The 16,089-nt window shown below is 41.0% G+C and overlaps 1 protein-coding gene across 4 annotated transcripts in view; it reads left to right on the top strand.

Moving 5' to 3' along the window:
- hdac5 (histone deacetylase 5) overlaps positions 1-16,089 on the top strand; it is a 95,096-nt gene that overhangs the window by 32,659 nt on the left and 46,348 nt on the right. The window lies entirely within an intron of this gene.

Here is a 16,089-nt window from a genome sequence, read left to right as displayed (position 1 = left end):
GAGAGAGAGAGAGAGAGAGAGAGAGAGAGAGAGAGATGCAAGCGGGGGGAGTAAGTGAGTGAAGGACGGGGGATCAGAACAGAGATGCTTGACGCGTGTGATTTTGGCATTATCGCTCGGCTTCGCCTTTGAAGCTGCGCGTGTTTGTATCTCGTCCGTCACGTCGTCGCGTGCCTCCGTCACCGAATGTTCGAAACCCGCCAGGCGTTAATGGGACGTCTACATTTTGGGCAAACTTTTTTTTTTTTTCAATCCAAGTGCGGCGTTCCGAACACAAAACTTGCTCGTAAGATCTCCGTCATTCAGTAATAATCTGGAGTCTTGCACGAGAGAGTCGCACCCATCGCTGTCCGATCACGACGCTCATGACGGATTACGCACTTACGCCACGCGGTCATTGGGATTCCTCGGCTAATCATTAACCGATTACTAACCGGCGTTGGCGAATTTATCAGGAGTTTGCCGGACTACGGACGGGGAGCACGTCCCGTCTCCGCCCCCAAAAGTGCTCGTAGTCTAAGGCGCGTCATCAGAAAGGGGGTTTCCCGGTGATCAAACTGGGAATTCTCGCTCTAGGGATATCGGGGTCTGTACTCTAGGAAGCGACCGCGCGGATTGTGTGTCGACGGTTACGATTTATATATAAAAAAATAAAATAAACAATCCCGGATGTGCTTTATATATGCTTTTATAATCGACGACATTTAACACTCGGGAAGTTTGGGTGAACCTTCCAGGGGTCTGCGATACGAACGTGAACCCTGAGGATCGGCTGATTCCACGTCGGCGTCGGCGTCGTCGTTCTGATGTGCGCGTGGTTTCGAATGTCAACGCGGGTGCCCCGATGTACTCGCTAAATGTAGTTACGTCGTCTGGCGTATAAACGACCTGCGGACATCCATGAATAAACGCTCCGACGGCACCCGAGCTTTACTTTTCGTCTCATTTAAAAAAAAAAAAAAAAAGCGGTTGTGGCTTTCGTGGCCGTTCCTGGAGTCGGGGCGTGTCACGATTTTATTCTTACGCGGCTCCGCTTTTAGTTTCGGGTTTGACGGGGTTCTCGCACCCGGTGGAAAGGCGCCGACGTCGGCGTCTTGACGACCGCGTGCATGTCGTAACGTATCGGAAGTCTCTGGTTTACTAACGTGGGGTTTTGGGGTGGTTTAAGGGTAGGATAATCGCACGAAAGTCATCCCGAAAGAGTCGGACCGGAGCGAAGTGTTGCGTCGTGCGTACGAGTGTGCGTCCGATATCACGTCGCGTATCCACACGGGTATCTAACGTGAAAGCCAATTTGGCATTCGCAAAGCTCCAAATGGCATTCGTGTTTATTAAGGATTACGAGAGGATCTGGGCAGAACGTGGTGTTTCCGGAGAGATGTGATCCTCCGTCGTCAGTACATCAGCTTGCGCGTCGGTTATTTTAAGGGCTCGTGCTGTTGATGTAAATCGGGGCTTCGGTGTGAAACACATGGCTTGGAGGAACGGATTCGTTTACGCTCATAACATCCGGCTGCGGTTCTGAATCTCGGGATCTCAAAGCGTTAGCAGAGAACCGGACGAGCAGACCTCCATCGTCACGTCCGACCTCCCCGCCGACTTCCGGGATGCGCTCACACGTCTCTCACGCGTCCTCGATCGAGCTGAACTCAGCAAGCAAAGAGTTCAGGTCAGCCCACGTCCTCCCGCGCCGTCCATGTGACATCTGTTCAAATAACGCGAGCGCCGAGGGAAGCCGCTGCGTTCTGGCTCCGATCCGAGTCCAGCTGTGGAACCACCGCAGGATTCGGATCGCATGTCTGAAATACTTTCACCGTGGTCGTCACGGCCAGGTGCAGGTGTTTGGTTTCACGTGAGCGGTCATACCGATGCTCTGATTTTGGTTTAGTCCGTCCGAGTGATTTCCGAGCAAATCTCTCCGTTCTTCGTTTGTTTGTTTGTTTGTTTGTTTGTTTTCCTCGCTTGCGTTCTCACCCGACGCTCCAAGGTGACGAAATGTTCTCAGAATCCAAAGCGCTCGGTGGAGAGAACGTCCGAGAACCTGACGGGAAGATACACCCGGCCCGTGAAGCTTGCGCGTCGGGAGCTTAGAGGGTGATGAAATGTCTCAAGTGACGAACGGCAAAAAAGTTAATCGTTTGTTGTTGTTTATTTTCCGCGAAGGTCAGATCTTCTGAAAAGAAACGCCCCCTGGTCTCAGGTGTAACCGGTTGTAACCAGCAGACACGGTCACGTACCAGGTTATTTTGACCTGCCTGACTCAGCAGTGCTTACTCAGCCGTTAACAGACCAGAAGGTCGTGAGTTTAAACACTCGCTCACAAGCGAAGTCGTGTGAAAACACGGCAGCACGGGTCAAGTCAGATTGTAGACTGTTGCTATAGTGACCATGCAAAATATTAGCCAATCTCTCACATCTGTCATATTTATAGACTCGAGAAAACTCGTGCCAGTGGTTTCCTAAATCTCCCCTGGTTGTCAAGGAGTGTGTGAAAGTGTGTGTGTGTGTGTGTGTGTGTGTGGTGTCCCATCCAGTGTGTATTCCCACCTCACGGACAGCGTTCCCAGGATAGGCCGCGGATCCACCACAGCCCTGACCAGGATAAAGAGCTTCCTGAAGATGAACGAATGAAGAAAATGAATCGGAAGTGTAACTGTAGAGTCGTCGTGCGAGCGTCGTTTCGTGGCCGAGATCCGCCTACTTTCGAAAGAACGAGGACATTCCGACCAACCCGTGAACAGAACCTTTTTGGGAGCAAATTGTTGGCGAGATGATCTAGATGCTTTCAGCAAACCTCTGGGATAACTTGACGATATCTATATATCTATATCTCGCGCCGGAAAAAGCTCGTACGTCACGGCGTTTTAAAAGTATATTTTCCCATCGGAAAATAGGAATAGCCAATCAGATCGCAGCTTATAAGATTCTGAAGCTTGTGGCCAGATAAGTGTTCAATAAGTAAGAGCTGCTTTATGAACCAATGGGCGGAGACTGAGGCTTAGCGTTAGCCGCGATTAGCTGGTAGTAGCGTGTGTACGCACGTAGCACCGGGCGAGACCCTATACCCTCAGAGCAACACTTTGACCCTATACCCTCAGAGCAACACTTTGACCCTATACCCTCAGAGCAACACTTTGACCCTATACCCTCAGAGCAACACTTTGACCCTATACCCTCAGAGCAACACTTTGACCCTATACCCTCAGAGCAACACTTTGACCCTATACCCTCAGAGCAACACTTTAACCCTATACCCTCAGAACAACACTTTGACCCTATACCCTCAGAGCAACACTTTGACCCTATACCCTCAGAGCAACACTTTAACCCTATACCCTCAGAGCAACACTTTGACCCTATACCCTCAGAGCAACACTTTGACCCTATACCCTCAGAGCAACACTTTGACCCTATACCCTCAGAGCAACACTTTGACCCTATACCCTCAGAGCAACACTTTAACCCTATACCCTCAGAGCAACACTTTGACCCTATACCCTCAGAGCAACACTTTAACCCTATACCCTCAGAGCAACACTTTGACCCTATACCCTCAGAGCAACACTTTGACCCTATACCCTCAGAGCAACACTTTGACCCTATACCCTCAGAGCAACACTTTGACCCTATACCCTCAGAGCAACACTTTGACCCTATACCCTCAGAGCAACACTTTGACCCTATACCCTCAGAGCAACACTTTAATAATAATAATAATAAAAATCTTGTCAGGATTTACCGTTTGAAAGTCCCAGTCATTGCGCACATGAAGGAGGAAAAAGGGGGTGGGGCTAAAGTGTGGGCGAAACTGGACATATTGTGATACTTGAAGATGTCGTAGATATCGTCATATTACGTGATGTTTCATTTTCGCCGAGGTTTTGATACGTAAGGAGCAACAGGACAGCCGAGTTGCGCTGTGGAGCCAGAACTTCAGAGGCTTTTTAAAAATGTTTTTAGATCGAACCTCTACGGAAAAATACGTCATACAGACAATGTGAGAAAATCGAACAATCGGTCAGCTACCATTTACTTGGCACGTTGTGGAATAATGAAATGAATTAAAAGGAAAAATAATGACACTTCATGATGTTTCCGGGCGATATCACGACGCGGTGTCGATCACATGATCAGTTCTGTCAGTAATCTTTTCTGAGGTATCCTGGTGTCTTTTTTTTTTTTTTTTTTTTATGAATTTTTTTATTACGTAAAATTTTTTTGATTCGTTTTTTTTGTTTGTTTTTAATTTTACAGTCCGTACAGGATTTCGAGCGTGCGAGGTTTTCTGTGCTTTTTTTTTTGTGGAAAACTGCTTGAATTTGGCGAAATTGCGATTGCATAAAATTGTTGTCGTTCGTGGTAAACAAGCCTTTTTTTTTTTTTTTTTTTTTTTTTTTTTTTTTTTGCTGGACTCGTGTTCGACACGCGTGAACCGAAGAGGGGTTTCAGCTGAACGCGTGTCCTGACGACGTCTCGTGACGCGTCTCGGCCCGGATCCACGGGAGATCTGCGGTCGTTTAGAAAAATCGCGGAACGTTGCGGAGTTTCCTCGATTTTCTTTCCGAGTTCATTTCTGCGATCGCAAAATCGACTGATTTTATAAGTTTAGTTACAAACTGACCGGAAGAAGCAGCCGTGATGTTAAAACTATTTTTTTTAAAAATAATAATTAAATTAAAAAAAATCCTAAAAATTGTCAAATGTAAATGTAATTTTTTCAATGTTTATATATAATTTTCTATGAATAAAAATGATATAAAATTTAATATTTCATTAAATAATTAATCAGAGTTTGTTTGTTTGTTTGTTTATTTTTAAATGAAACTACTTTTTTTTGGGGGGGGGGGGGGGGGGGCAGTTTGTCTGGCACACCCCTATGTGCCTATGTGCAAGCTACTTTTTATGTAAACTATTCCGTAAAAATAACAATTCTTCATGTAAAAAAAAATATATATATATATATATATTAATAGAATGTTTTTCAAGAACATGAACACGACAGATGATTAAAAACATATCCTTGTTTTTTTTTTTTTCTTTTTCGGTAGCGCTGAATGATTTCTAAATCAGTCTGAAACGTATTCCGCGTGCTCTCGGATCCATCGCTGGAACACGAGGCCCGTTAGACGCCTGAGGTTTAGTAGGAAGGAATTTATTCACTTGTTTAATGCAGGAGTTGGACGGACGGCCCTGTGCTGGTCCGGGCGCGTAGCGTGGAGTTACTGGAATGAAAAAAAAGTATTTAAAAAATCGAATCTGTGCCATAAATTTAGACGGTTGATCCAGGATCAGTTGCTCGGTGTGCGGCTGATCTCATTTCAGGATGTGTCGGAGTCGGTAAATAAGCCTCACTTCAGCACACGAAGCGTTTTAATGAAACAAACCTCGCCTATGTAACACGCAAGATCCGCGCTAAGCTTTATGGATTAGCCACGCCGACCCGACGACTGACCGCCCCCGACTCCGTCTCCTGCTTCAGCGTAATATTCAGCTCGGATAAAAAAGGAAACGGCAGTTCCAGCGTCAGATAGATATTTATATATATATATATATATACAGTCAGTGCGTTTAATCGTGTCCTGGCACTCTGGATCCGTACAAGACAAAATGGCGGCTCTTTGTTTTCCCGCACCAGAGATCTTTTGACCATTGAACATTCGTTAGACTTTAGCTTTAGCGCTTAACTAGCATTTATGATCTGCATTATGTTTAATAACGTGTTACTTTTACGTTCATTTTTTTTTTTTTGTTTCTAATTTTTAAAAATTTTTTTGTGGCTGCTTCTAATTGTTGCAATTTTATTATTTGCCCCGTTGCATTTTTATTGTTTTATTTACAGCTGGGCGAGATGACGAAAACACATCACACGATATTACAGTTAACTACCAGTTTTCCAGCAACACAGTAGTGTAACTTTTTATTTATTTATCTATTTATTTATTTATTTATTTGTTTATTTATTGAAAACAGCCTTCGCTGATGCTTTATTTAATTTCTATAAAAATGCAGAAATTTTTATTTTGCATGTTTATAAATGTGTTTTATTTGTAAATAAATAAATAATGTTATCGCTAAAAGGAACATCAAGTCAGCTGCTTCTGGTCAGTTTGCAATTATATTTTTTTAAAAAAAGTGTTTAAAATGATTTAAAAAAAAAAAAAACAACCATATTCAACATTTTATGATTGTTGTGACCAAACTTATCGTACTGTCCATATAAGATCATCTCATCGCCCGGCCCTAGCCACGGTACAACGGTTAGTTAAGAAACTTCCAGTAAATCAGTACGTCAAAAGATAAATAAATAAATAAATAAATAAAGCTGTTGCGTGGTACTTCTATTGAAAATATTGAAGGGATAATTAGTTTTTAATGATTCAGCGCAACATGTGATCATCAAATCAGCTGCAGTATGCAGAAGCGTTTATCACAGTATCGACATTATGTCAGAATACCACGCCCTTTACCTTTCTTTCTTTCTTTCTTTCTTTCTTTCTTTCTTTCTTTCTTTCTTTCTTTCAAGTTCAGAATTTAGTTTTACTTTGAAAAACTACGTCTGCTCTAATATTAACTAATAAAAACGTTTGGTCTCGTGTGTGGTGATGTCACAGTGATGTCACTGCATGGTCTTTATGTCCCTTTGAGAAACGCTCTCTCTGTCTCTCTCTCTCTCTCTCTCTCTCTCTCTCTCTCTCTCTCTCTCTCTCTCTCTCTCTTCAGGCACAATGTGCTGCATTCTTTTCTTTTCTTTTCTTTTCTTTTCTTTTCTTTTCTTTTCTGCTCGCAGATTGCCCAGTTGACGCATCAGTGATGTCAAAAGCTTTTTCCAGACTCTGAGAGCGGCGAGTGCGGAGACCGGGGCCTCGTGTAACACACATTCTGGTGTGTTTTATGGGCCTCTAGGAATAGAACCCGTTATTTCAGGACCTTCAGAAAGCGTAATTGTTGAATCATGTAGTAAAAAGGTCGAACGTCTACGCAATAAAAAAAATAATAAAAAAGTGCATTTTCAGCGTGTAAGAGAAAGCTCTTGTGAAGGACGTGTAATGGCGTATTTTCCGATAACGCTGCACTTCTTAAAATAAATAAATAAATAAATAAATAAATAAATAAAAATCTGAGTGTGAGCACTGCTACGGATCCGGCGCTCGCCTTAAACCCAACAGTAGCGGGTGGCTAGAGATACGGTAGCGGCGATGACGAAACGTAAACACAACACGTTAACGGACGGGGGGAAAATTTCCTAGTTACCTCAAGTCTGTCTGATTAGATCGGTCATCTCTGTCTGATTTTAGCTTTGACTTGGCATTGTAAAGTGATCTCGAGTGTTTTGAGGTCCGATCCGAGCTGGTTGATGATGCAGCCGTGGAGACGTCTTTAACGGGGTGCTGTTGTTGTTGTTGTTTGTACGATGAAGCTAAATGAAGAAGGTCTAAATTTAGCGTCGCTGTTCTCGCCCCGATGTTCCTGCTCTATAACGAGACACCGCTTTTTTTTTTTCTTTCGTTGGTCACACTTCTGTGCCAAGTCCTCACTGCCTAAACCTCACTTTACCTAAACTCTGACCCAGCCTCCGGTCCGCTGTCGGCTCGGTCTTATTTATTTATCTATTTATTTATTTATTTATTTATTTAACGGCTTATCGTTTAAAATTTTTTTCAGAGAGAGATGTATTTATTTATTTATTTATTTATTTATTTAACGGCTTCAGAGAGAGATGTATTTATTTATTTGGTTAGTTAACTAACTATTTGTCAGTTAATTAGTTAGTTATTTCACACTTTTTCCGCAAAAAAGTAGATAGTCTCTTTCATTGTTTTTTTTTTTGTTGTTGTTGAGTTTTCTGTTTTTGTTTGTTTGACATTTTTCAAAAAAGTAGGTTGTTATATTTCCATCTTTATTTATTTATTTATTTATTTTTGCATGTTTCTGTTATTTATTTATTTATATATAAATATAAATTTATATTATTGTTTTTTATAATTCATGTTTACGTTTGGTTTTATGTCACTTGGTGAAATGATTCTGTTCCCTTGTACACGTGTGATGTTATGACTCTCCCCTCTGGCTCGACGCGAGCGGAGTGTCGGTGCTAGTCTACGAGGTGAGTGACGTTGCTCACGTTCTCACAGCGGTATTAATAGTGCTTGTGTTAAGCAGGACGTCAGTAACCGGACACCACGACCCTGAATCCTCAGTGCGCAAATAAAACCTCCCGAGAGTTATCTTGTGTGATTTATTACGAGGAGTATTGAGAGCGGAGCCTGTGATGGCTGTCCGCTGTATTTCTGGACTCGCTGCTGTTTTCATAGAAGGGCTTCTGGGTCAAGAGAGAGATATGTATGTATGTATGTATGTGTGTGTGTGTGTGTGTGTGTGTATATATATATAGGTGAGAGGTGAGAACCTCAGTGTGTATGTAGCTCTCTGGTACCCTCAGGACACCCCCTTATTACACCCGGCTCAGTGTGTACGTCGGCCGCCTACAAACACAGGGCGTGACTGTGAATACACTAGTTTTTAGTATTTTTTTATTTTAGTCAGTCAATCATTTTGAAATAAATATCTAGGGGGCCAAGCACCAAAGGTGTGTATTCACCCTATTGTTGTTCCACCGTTTCTTCTCCTGCTGCTGCGTCTGGCCGGGGTGTCTATGGCAGCCCATAGAACCTTCTGGTAAAAAGTTGTGAAATTTAGCACACTGATTAGGGAGGGTCTAAGGAATGTTCTGAGCAAAATTGGGCCGACGTTTTAGCGCCACCATTGGGTCTTCAGGACCATGACCTGAGGCTACGCGACAAATCTTATGGCAGCGCCACTTACTGGTCAGAAATGACTATAACATGAAATTCTTTCATCTAAGTCACCCTTTTTGCTACTCCTCCTCCAAGTTTTGTCCGATCTTCACCAAATTTGTCTGACAGCATCTTGAGACCCGTCTGAAGAAAAGTTACCAAAGGAGCTCTGATATTCGAAACTGCTCTCCCATAACGGACGGGCAAATATGTGAAACTACAAATCATTCTTGAATCCCTTTGCCTATAGTTATGGCTCTGCTTTCCTGTGATTGCTGAAGTAACGGTTGTAGCGCATCTGTGAATGGGGTGCTTGGCCCCCAAAAATGCTGCTTGCAGCTTTCATTTTCTATGCTTGTAGCTTTTTTTGATGTAGTTTTAATACTGTAGCTTTCTGTTCGCTCTTCATGCAGAACATGTTCGTATTTCAATCCCATTACCGAAGCTGAACTTCATATCGTAGGTTATAATTGTGTGTGTGTATATATATATATATATATATATATATATTGCATAATCCCTTTGTGACGAGAGGAGGCTGGTTTACAGAGGGAATCTCTTCCTCTCTAACCGAGTGTGTGTGTGTGTTTGTGTGGGAGAGATGTTGAGCCGAGCTCCCACCTACACACAGCGCGAGTGTGAGAGCGCGAGAGCAGAGACCGTCTGTAGTGTATACACGGTTTTCACACTTATATACACACACACAGCGGAGAGAAATGTCAGTGTGTGTGTGTGTGTGTACAGTTCAGTCACAGTCCGAATGCTATAAAAAGCGCGTTAGCGTGGGTCGGTCAGCTTTTAAACATAAATGTACGGATCTAAAAGTTAAACACCGAACAGACGTGTGACGAATTAAAGGAGAAAACCTTACGCTCGGTCATGTGATCACGAACAAACAAACAAAGCAGATCTCCAGCGAGCTTTACCCCGACGCCGTGGGGGTTCTTGGTCAACGTGACGGGTCATTACGGATATCTGACAGATATTCTATCGTTATTAAATGAATGAATAAATAATAAAAGTCAAATTCAAGGTGAATTTATGTATGAGGCAGATTTTAAAAAAATAACTTTAATGCTTTATTGGTGTATCTTTAAAATATCTGGGGGAAAAAAAGGATATCACGGATGACAAATAAATGTACTGTAATTAAACTAAAAAAAAACGTGTCAATAATAATGAGTAAATAATATGAATGTGTAAATAATATACAGCTAACTAATTCTGATAAATAATTCATAACAAATTTTAAAATCATAATAGCACACAAAGTCGATAAGAGTCACACAAAGAACTTCACGTGTAAAAGCTTTTAAAAATGTAAGTACATCGATGACAGAATAATGAAAATTATAGTAAACAACACGACGCAGTATAATTTCCGATTTGTTTTTCTTTCTTTGTTTTTTTTTTTGTTTGTTTTTTTTAAATCCAATCCCTTTTTTAAACGCATGCAATTTTAGGTCCCGTTTTTTTTTTCTTCTTCTTGCTTCTATTTTAACTTGTTGTTATTTTTTTTTATTGTGTACTATATAAATGATTATCGTTGTTCTTATTATTAATTTGAAGGCTTCAAGAACTGTTAACAGACCAAACTAATCTGCATTAAATGTATCATTTATTTATGTTTTTTTTAAATACTCTGGTTTATGCAAAAAGAAGAAGAAGAAAAAAAAAAAAGACAGCTTTTATGTTTAAAATAAATAAAGAAAGGAATCAAGAAAAATACTCTGAGATAATAAAATATGGAAATCTGCGCAGGTTAATATAGAATATAAAAACTGTATATTTGATATATTTATGGAAATAAATTGTATTTATTTATCTAAAAACACTGGATTATGGAAGCTAAATCTTTTTTTTTTTTTTTTTTTAAAGTAATAAATATCTATTAAAAATGAAACGTGCGTTTAAAATAAATAAATAAATAAATAAATAAAGTTCCCAAACTGTTCATCAAAGCACTGACGGTCCTAACGGTGTACAATTCTCAAATTATACTTTTATATGTGAGGTTTTTTTTTTTTTTTTTTGTATTTCCGTGTGGAATGAGCCAGGATCAGACCTCCTCCTCTTTCCCTTGCCGACTTTCTGAATTCCGCACCACACGTCGAAGTTTACCCAGAAAACAACATTCCAGCAGTGCAAGCGTTTGACGTCAATGCCGGTGCATTTATAGAACACATAAACAGTGGTGCGCTCTCAGCCCGCGGCTCGGCCACCACGCTCCAGCGTCTCCGTGTTTATGCTGCGCGCTCACTTTCTTCTTCTTCTTTTCCTTCTTCTTCCTTTTTTTTTTTTTTTCTTTAAATCCGCGCATGAAAGGTGGATGCAGGAGAGTCGAAGCCTGAAGGGAAAGCGCTCAAAAAAATTCTCCACACGGCCACACTTCTGGACACCATGTGTTCTGAATGGGTCACTGTTCTGGAGGGGAAGGGGGGGGTATTATGGGATGTGAGAGTTTTATGGGCCATGGCGCCGTGGCTCATGCGCTTATCATATACAGGATGATTAACATGTTGGATAAACTGCATCATGTGATCTTGCTTAGCCAAACAGCCGCATTGAAGGTTCCCTCATGGGTTCTTGAAGGTTCCATATAAACTATGAACTATACACTATACATTATGAACTATATACTATATATTATGAATTATGAACTATTTATTATACGTTATGAACTATATACTGTGAACTATACATTATGAACTATAAACTATACACTACATTATGAACTATACACTATACACTATGAACTATACTATGAGCTATACATGATGAGCTATACACTATAAACTATCCACTATGAACTATATACTATACTTTATGAACTACACATTATGAATTATACACTATAAACTATACACTATACACTATGAACTATATACTATACACTATAAACTATACACTATGAACTATATACTATACACTATGAACTATACACTATACACTATGAACTATACACTATGAACTATACACTATGAACTATACACTATGAACTATATACTATGAACTATATACTATACACTATGAACTATACACTATACACTATGAACTATATACTATACACTATGAACTATATACTATACACTATACACTATGAACTATACACTATACACTATGAACTATACACTGTGAACTATATACTATACACTATGAACTATACACTATACACTATGAACTATACACTGTGAACTATATACTATACACTATGAACTATATACTATACACTATGAACTATACACTATGAACTATACACTATACACTATGAACTATATACTATGAACTATATACTATACACTATGAACTATATACTATACACTATGAACTATATACTATACACTATGAACTATACACTATGAACTATATACTATACATTATGAACTATAATCTATACACTATGAACTATATACTATACACTATGAACTATACACTATGAACTATATACTATGAACTATATACTATACACTATGAACTATATACTATACACTATGAACTATATACTATACATTATGAACTATAATCTATACACTATGAACTATATACTATGAACTATATACTATACACTATGAACTATATACTATACACTATGAACTATACACTATGAACTATATACTATACATTATGAACTATAATCTATACACTATGAACTATATACTATACACTATGAACTATACACTATGAACTATATACTATACATTATGAATTATACACTATACATTATGAACTATAATCTATACACTATGAACTATATACTATACACTATGAACTATACACTATGAACTATATACTATACATTATGATCTATACATTATGAATTATACACTATACATTATGAACTATACACTATACATTATGATCTATACATTATGAATTATACATTATGAACTATACACTATGCATTATGGTCTATACATTATGAACTATACACGATAAACTATACATTATGAACGATACATTATGAACTATCCACTATGAACTATACACTATGAACGATACATAATGAATTATACACTATAAAGTATATACTATAATGTATACATTATGTACTATATACTATACATTATGAACTATATTATATATACTATAAACTATGAACTATACACTATACATTATGAACTATACACAATGAACTATTCCATCCCAGCAGGAGCCGCCTCTGATTCCCGCTGTTTAATCAGTTGATCTTGGCTTTCAGGTGTGGCTCCTGCTCGGTTGGAATGAAAACCTGCACCCACACCGGCCCTTTCCGGATAAGACTGGACCCCCCTGCTCTAAAGCTAGTTACAGGACCATTTGATTAAGCTTAGGTGCTCAGCTTCGTACTGCTTTCCTTCTCAGATATAAGATAACTGTACTAGCTACATACACTCACCAGAGACACCAACAACCTCTGCTACTTCCCTCCAAGCTTTATTTATTCCCGTAATGTCTCTATACACGTTTAACGACACGGCGCACATGACAGGATAAGATGATTCCATTTTAAACAGGGGACCGCGCGTCAAACACCCGCCGCAGGACTGGTCCGAGGACTCGCTCGAGCCAATCGCTTCACTGCCTAATACCTCATTCGGCATAACATCGACGAAGTCTCAGTTCGAACGCTGCTTGGTGTGTCGCGCACGTACATGCAAAACGAACATCACCCGGGGCTGTGTATAAAATAAATATACCAGATATCTAGTCTGAGGAGCGACGATCGTCTCTGTGGCTGTAAACAGAAAACATGCACAAGGACGTGTAATCGCGTCTGAAAGCTCTGCCGTGTGTTATGTGGGCGTGGTTTTGGAAGTGAACTGAAGGGCGGGGCTTGTTTGATTGCATTTTATAAGTATCAGAGCGGATTCAGCTAACTTCCAAAAAAAAAAATACATCACAGATTAATCCTTTATATTGTAATATAAAGTAATAGCACTTATTATTATTATTATTATTATTATTACTATTATTCAGCTGATTTCCCTCGCTTGCTTTATTCTTGCTTTATTATTAATTTATTCCGGGTTTCCACAGACGTGCGTTCTGCCAGAGCGGGGATCTTCCCCCTTTGGAGCTTCCCGAGCCTCATAAATCACGCCATTTCCCCCGCAGCTGCTCTCTGATTAGCTCCAGAAGCGAGCCTAAATGTTACGCAGATATCCCACGCCAACCTGTTGATCCTCACAACCGTCTCCTCCATCCTTCACCCTGTCTTCTCTATCTCGCACGCCCATCTCTCTCTCGCTCTCTCCCTCTCTCCACCCACATCCTCTCTCCTCTCCGCTAACAAGACGAGGACGCAGAGCAGATCTGACAGGGCGGCCTAGCGAGCGTTGCTATGAGCTATTTCTGGAAAACAATATTCATGCAATATTCTCTCTCTCTCTCTCTCTCTCTCTCTCTCGCGTCCCCACCAGAGCTGGTGTAGAAGAAAATAACCATGACGTAAGCTCGGCTTTCTGCAAAACAGCCCCGTTTAAAAGAAAAAAAAAGAAAAAGAGAAATATATCCGAAGCAGGGGGAAGGGCGGAAAAGCTGGAAAACCAAACTACTAAACGCGTCGCCGGGGAGCCTGGAGGAGCTTCGTGGGCATCTTTCCTCCGTCACGCACATCGATCTCTGTCTTTCAGAGGCGGAGGACGTGCAGACAGACATCACTTGGTGAAAGATCTGTTCATAATTGTCAAACGGGCCTGACAGGCTTAACGATATAACGGCGCAGGACCGCTCCAGGGCGGCGCAATAAATCATCGCTGTAGCGTAATTACAGTTTTCCAGTTCAGACGCAGTCGACTCTGAGCTCTGAATGTAAATAAGCCTCGTGGTTCAGAGTCTGGTCGTGTGTACGTCTAGCTGGAGGAACAGTCGCGTGCAGATGTACGTCACTGACAGTGGTCCGGTTTCGGCCGAAAGATTCCGAAAGAAGAAAAACTTTAACAAATAAATGAATAAATAAACAATGACGGTGATCTTTTCTAGTACGGTGCAGCCCTACATAAGGCATTAGTGCTGTTTATAGAGCACAGGAACCTGTGTGTGTGTGTGTGTGTGTGTGTGTGTGTGTGTGTGTGTGTGTGTGCACGCGCTTTGCTCTCCTGCCAGCAGGTTATATAAAGCATTCAGTGTTTGTTCATTTCACATTAGGATTGTGGTGTGCTTGAGTCCTCCGTGAGTGTGTGTGTGTGTGTGTGTGTGTGTGTGTGATTTATCACACACTGCACCTTCAGCTCTGCTCTGTATGTGAGCTGGAGGAATGTATCCCATGATTCACAGCGTCGATCTCAAGTCTAACACCCTGAACAGTTCACGCAACCCCAAAGGACCGTCCTTCAAGTTTCACCCGTCTCTCTCTCTCTCTCTCTCGCTCTCTCTCTCTGTCTGTCAGTCTCTCTCTTTCTCTCTCTGTCTCTCTCTCGCTCTGTCTGTCAGTCTCTCTCTCTCACTCTCTCACTGATGCTCTGTTTCTACTTGTCTGTCCGTTTCTCGGCACAGTAATTTAGAGTCACTTATATAACCTGTGTGTGAGAGTGAGAGACTGAGAGAGAGACTGTAAAAGACAGAAACAGAGAGAGAGAGACAGAAAGAAGAGACAGACCGAGAGAGAGAGACGAAGAGAGATGGTGAGACAGACATGGAAAAAGAGAGAAACAGAGAGAGAGAGAGAGACAGAAAGAAGAGACAGACAGAGGGAGAGAGAGAGAGACAATGAGAGATGGAGAGAAAGACAGTAAGGGAGGGAGAGAGAGAGAGAGACATATAAAAAAAGAGAGAAACAGAGAAAGTGAGAGAGGCCCAAAGAGAGACTGAGAGAAAGACTGTAAAAGAGAGAAACAGCAAGAGACGGAGAGAAGAACAGAAAGAAAGGGACAGCGAGAGAGATGGAGAGTGAGAGAGACGGAGAGTGAGAGAGACGGAGAGCGAGAGAGACGGAGAGCGAGAGAGACGGAGAGCGAGAGAGACGGAGAGTGAGAGAGACGGAGAGCGAGAGAGACGGAGAGTGAGACGGAGAGACTGAACATGAGCAGGAGACAGAAAGAGAGAGAGAGACAGAAAGAGAAAGAGGGGAAGACTGAGAAAGAGAGCACAGAAACAGGAACACTTGACATGAGTACACACATTTGCACTCTCATACACTCTCACACACACTCTCATATACTCATACACACTCTCATACACTCTCACACACTCTCACACACACTCTTATATACTCATACACACTCTCATACACTCTCATACACTCTCACACACACTCTCATATACTCATACACACTCTCATACACACACACTCTCATACACTCATACACACTCATAC

Source organism: Ictalurus punctatus, chromosome 24, assembly GCF_001660625.3.
Source record: "Ictalurus punctatus breed USDA103 chromosome 24, Coco_2.0, whole genome shotgun sequence".
Classification (NCBI taxonomy): domain Eukaryota; kingdom Metazoa; phylum Chordata; class Actinopteri; order Siluriformes; family Ictaluridae; genus Ictalurus; species Ictalurus punctatus.
The sequence above is the reverse complement of the archived record's forward strand: the minus strand, read 5'-3'. Positions and strand labels throughout refer to the sequence as shown.